Genomic DNA, 5,606 nt, shown 5'->3' with positions numbered 1-5,606 from the left:
CGAGCAAGATTTTGGAGCATGGGCGATTTAGCTCTAGCAACTTAAACTCCTTTTGTAATCATGAATAGGGTGAGCATCTAAACAAAACAATTAATGCGAATGCAAGGCGTTCTAAATATTTGAATATATATATATATATATATATATATAGGCAGAGTGGCCGACTGACAAGAAAAGTGGATATTTCAAAGATTATTACTTGGAGTTCAGGAATGGGATATAAATCTCTCTAATCAAATAATGGGAGCTCGTAGCGCAAGCTAAACATTTTTTCCATATTCAGTACTTTTGTAATAATGAAAAGAATGCGTAATCGCGTATCTCGCTGAAAGCTACAAAAATCGAATCGTGAGCGCAATAATCTGTTTAAATTGACTAGAAATTGGCCATCATGAAATTTCAACAAAAAAAAAACAAAAAAAGAAGCTCGCTCCTCATCAGTTTTTTTTTTGGTATTTAGGTATTCGTCCAGTTCTTGGTAACAAAACATGCATAGAATGTCCACTTTTAAGGTTGGAATATCACACATTTTTGGTTCGCCTTTTGCGCTCGCACTAATTATTGCTCATTAAGGTAGTCATTCTGATCCTGGTGAAATAAAATTCCTAGAATGTCCAGTTTCATGGATAGAATATCACAAATTTTCAGCTCGAGCTTCGCGCTTGCCTTAATCGATTGGTGAGATATGTAGGCCTAGCACATATCCCATTCATGAGTCACCAAATGCAAAAGGTTCCTCTCCTGGTCAGTATATGAAAAATTTTAGCTCGCGCTTCGCGCTCGCGTTTGATTCTATTGTTAAATTCACATCCTTTTTTCATGTTTACGAAATAAAATCGGAACGTTTACTTTTTATGTGGGGCGTTTTGGCCCAGTGGATAAGTCTTCTGACTTTAAGGCAGAGGGTCGTAGGTTCGAATCCAAGTCATGGCATTATTTCCTTCAGCAAGAAATTATTCACACTGTGCTGCACTCAACCCAGGTGAGGTGAATGGGTACCCAGTAGAAATTCGTTAATGCCTTCCTTTGGGCACCTAGGTAGCCCAGCTAAAGCCGGGATAATAATAATAGCTGGGAGAACAGTTTTCAGAACTGTAGTGGCTTCCCTGGATATCCATATCATTATTATCATTATTATCATTTTAGGCCTACATGAAATTTTACATCTTCAGATTTGATTTTTTCCCCAAACCGCTTGCTCGCTACGCTCGCAGAAATGAAACGTAAATATATAACTTATCAATTAGAGATCACTTAAACATTTTTGCTCAACTTAATTACTACAAAACACACAACCTCTTTACACAGATGATAATCTTATGGCGAAAATATCCGTTTGCACCAAAATAACTCTATTGGCCCCTTTCTTGGCTATGCCCCCCCCCCCCAAAAAAGGAAAATACGTTCCGCCGCCACAGGTTTAAAAACATGCATCGTCTTCATGGCTAACTGCAAAAAGTTCTTAAAATGTCCCCTTTAGATCAGGTCAGAGCTTATATTTTAAATTTCTGTTCGCGCTTCTTGCTAGCAGTTAATATCTAGTTACATAGGCATCTCGTTTTGAAGATCACAAACATATTGCCCATCATATTAAAAAAAATATATAGCTCGCGCTCGCATTATTTAAAAAGGGTTTATCATGTTATTACATATAAAGCTAATTATTGACTGTTAGGACTACCCTTTCAAAGAAACAAACAAAAATCAACTTTAAGCTGCCGATCGAGGAAAATATGGCTGAAAAAAAAATTTGCCCCCCCCCCTATTTGACAAAAGTTGGATCCGCTGGGAGGGAGGCAGGGGGCACTTGCACCCCAAAAATGAAATAAAAAACAGGGAAATGCATATTTTTCCAAAATGGGAAAGTTCCTTTTTCAAAAATAAATATGCTGTTTTTCATGTTTTTCAAAATAAAATACTCTTTTTAAAGTATACAAGTTAAATTTCAGGCTGGAATATTGCAAATTTTCAGCTTGCGCTTTGCACTCTCAATTATTCGATTGGAGAAATATGTATCCTAAAGAGGTCACCAAATGCTTTCTTTAACAGGTTCCTTTTCTGGTCAGTATATTTAAGCTCGCGTTTTGCGCTCGTGTTAATTCTTTAGTTAGATGCACATCTTTTTAATGACAGCAGAAATCTGCTCGGATTTTAAAAAACTTATTTTCATTTTTTATTGAAGTTTTAGCTTGTGATTTACGCTCGCAACACCTCGTTATAATGGCATTTTAAGAATAATTGACCCCTAAACGAGTTTTACAACTTCACCTTTAAATTCTTTTTTACCAAGCCGCTCGCTCATTATACTCTCTCCCGAAAAATAAAGCCTAAATATACATTTTCCCATAATAAGAAGTCACTTCAAAAAAGTTTTTCTCTACTTAATCACTATCAAACACACAATGACTTCAAGCAGATGATAATCTTAAAGTGATTATATCACCAAAGTGCCCATTTTGACCTATGAGTTTCATTTTTTGGCTCCCCCCCCCGAACGAAAATTTGTTCGGCCGCCCTGCCTTCCCATCCTCATAACAATTGAACGGCAACAGTGTCCCCCGCCCCCCCCCTTGCCTCTGCCTGTGCTTTCCCGGTTTTCATTTTTCGGATTAACGAACCTTATTTTGTTTTCGGATTAACGAACCTTATTTTGTTTTCGGATTAACGAACCTTATTTCGTTTTCGGATTAACGAACCTTCGGAAAAACGAACCTTATTTCGTTTTCGGATTAACGAACCTTCGGAACAACGAACCTTATTTCGTTTTCGGACTAACGAACCTTCGGAACAACGAACCTTGTTTCGTTTTCGGATTATCGAACCTTCGGAACAAGGAACCTTATTTCGTTTTCGGATTATCGAACCTTCGGAATAACGAACCGTCGGAATAACGCCACAAATGTTTGGATTAGCGAACCCTTTTTCGTTTTCGGATTAACAATAAATCTTGAATGAAGGAGAAATTAAATCTCTGAGTCACATAAGTCAGATTGCATTTCATTTCGGGAAAGAAAATGTTTGGAAGTGGCTGAGAACAAAATAAATTCTCTTATAAAGAAATCAAAATAAAATAAATTACTAATCGTCGAGGATCAAGAGACTTAAAAAAAGTAATCCTTCACGATGCTATCAAGAAATAAAGATCCTTACAAAAGGAAACAAAGCATCCCTAAATATCCGGGTTGAAGGTATTGATCCAAGTAATAGAGTTAAAATAGCAAATGCTGTCAATGAACATTTCATATCTGTCTTTCTGACTTAGAGCCACTTAATATGGCTTGTCTTTCTGCATAGGGGAGATCGGGGTTACTTGGAATGCGGGGTAAGTCGAAACATTGTAATTTTCTTTAACGCCTGTAAAATGAATTTATGCAATACTGCCCTCAATTTATTTTACAAGCATTAAAGAATATTACAATGTTTCAACTTACCCCGCGTTCCAACTAACCCCGATCTCCCCTATCTACCATCACAAAGTCTTCCTGTTGTAAGCCCATGGCAAGTTAATAAGGCCCTTTAAAAAATCAAAGGTTCAAAGGCTAATGGCCCTGACAGTATTTCAGTGTGTTTGATTCGTCTTTTTTCTGTAGATTTTTCTGATCCTTAAACATGCATAATCAATGCTTCTTTTAGCAAGGGTAAAGTTTCGGACTTGGACTTCGTGGTACCGATTCCAAAAGTTAACCCTCCAAGTATTGACAAACTTAGACCTATATCTCTGACAGATCACTTAGCTAAGGTTATATAAGATGTTATATCAAAATGGATATATCAAGACATCTTCAAACATGGTATTGATCCTTGTCATTTAGAAACCAAAAATATTTATCAACCTCACAGTGTTTAATTAACATTCTTTGCCATATTTTCTTGAATGCGGAAACACAAAAAAAATATTAACTGTACTTCTCACCGATTTTTTAAAAAGGCATTTGACAGAATAGATCATACAATTGCTATGAATAAATTAATTGAAGTTGGTGTGCGCCCATCGATAGTTCTTTGGATATCTGTTTTCCGTCTGAGCGTAAAGTTAAACAATGTGTTCGTTATCAAGTTGGTCCTTCAGAATGATGCCAAATCAAGGCAGGTGTGCCAGGATACAAAAATTGGTCCCTTGATTTTTCTCGTAATGATAAATGACTTCAAAACCAACGAAGTATGCATATGCTTAAATATGTTGAAAATTTAACTCTGGTCGAATGTCGTAAATCAAACCAACTTTCAAACATGCAAGAAGCAGTAACATGTCTGTATAAATGGGCTGAATCCAATAAAATGCAATTAAATCCTACAAAGTGTATCAAAATAGACATCTGTTTCTCTAGAGATCCAGTTAACCACTATCCACGTACCCTTGATAATTGTGTCCTTGTCAGTGTGACCCAAGTGAAATTACTTGGTGTTACAATCCAGAATGATATAAAGTGGGAAGCACATATTTCTGACATTTTAAGAGAGCAAATGCAAAATTATATATGCTCCGCACTCTTGTAAAGTACGTCTTTCTTGCAAGGATTTAAATTAATTTCAATTTTCATTGGCTATATTCACCCAATACTTGAATATGCTGCCCAAGTTTGGAGCGGAGGTCTCACAATTTTCCAAAGACAATGTTTAGAAAGAATTCAAAAGCGCACATTAAGTATCATCTTTAGAAACGATTTTGATTGTTACACTACTGCTCTAACTTTTGTCAAAATTATAACACTTAGAAAAACGTCGAAATGATCTGAGTGTCGCCCTCTTTTAAAAGACATTATTATATACAGTTCAGTTTGAACAATTCATTCCTCAATGATTGCAGATTGCAAACAATAAATATATGAAAGACAAGAAAGAAAGATATACGAACCAAGATGTAAAACTAAGCGTATTTGGAATATCCCAATCCCTGATCTGATCTATTCAACAAAAACCCTTGAATGATGATGCTTTTTGTATTGTATATTACTGTTCGGATTATTGGTCATGTTCATTGCCCATAACTTGCTTTTCTTTTTATGTATTTGTCACATGTTCTTGTCAGGATTAATCTTACCCTTTCTAATGGTTTTTCTTCTTCTTTTTTTCTATCTAACTTCTCTAACTCTGAACTCTTTCCTTGCCTTCTCCTTTCCACAAATCTTTCTTATATACACTTATGCAATTATGCATGAATGTAATTTTGATAGTTTTAATTGTATCATAAGATCAATGGTATACAGTATATTATCAACTTTGCACACTTGAACATTGTATTGTAAAATGTAATCAATGAAATGTATACTTGCATTTTTAACTTTGTAATTCACATGCAATTCAGTTTGTTAACTGCAATATGTGGAGAATTTTAATAACTACCATTTATCTATCTAAATTACAATCATTGTAGTTTCTACTCAGAAGAGTCCCAGTGAGGCGATGAGTAGCTATAATACCGAGTTTCGGCAAACTTTTCTTCTGATATGAAGCGATGTTTGCCAACTTCTTGGAAATCAACACCAAAAACACATTGGGTGTGCAAGGTAGTTTATAGTTAACCTCGCATTAGTGTGAGTGGGTTTACCTTAATACCCTGGAAAAAAAGATGACTTTATCGGCGTTTGATCTCTTCAATGCATAAA

This window comes from Lytechinus pictus, chromosome 3, assembly GCF_037042905.1.
Source record: "Lytechinus pictus isolate F3 Inbred chromosome 3, Lp3.0, whole genome shotgun sequence".
NCBI classification, from domain to species: Eukaryota; Metazoa; Echinodermata; class Echinoidea; order Temnopleuroida; family Toxopneustidae; genus Lytechinus; species Lytechinus pictus.
Note: the sequence above shows the minus strand (reverse complement) of the source record.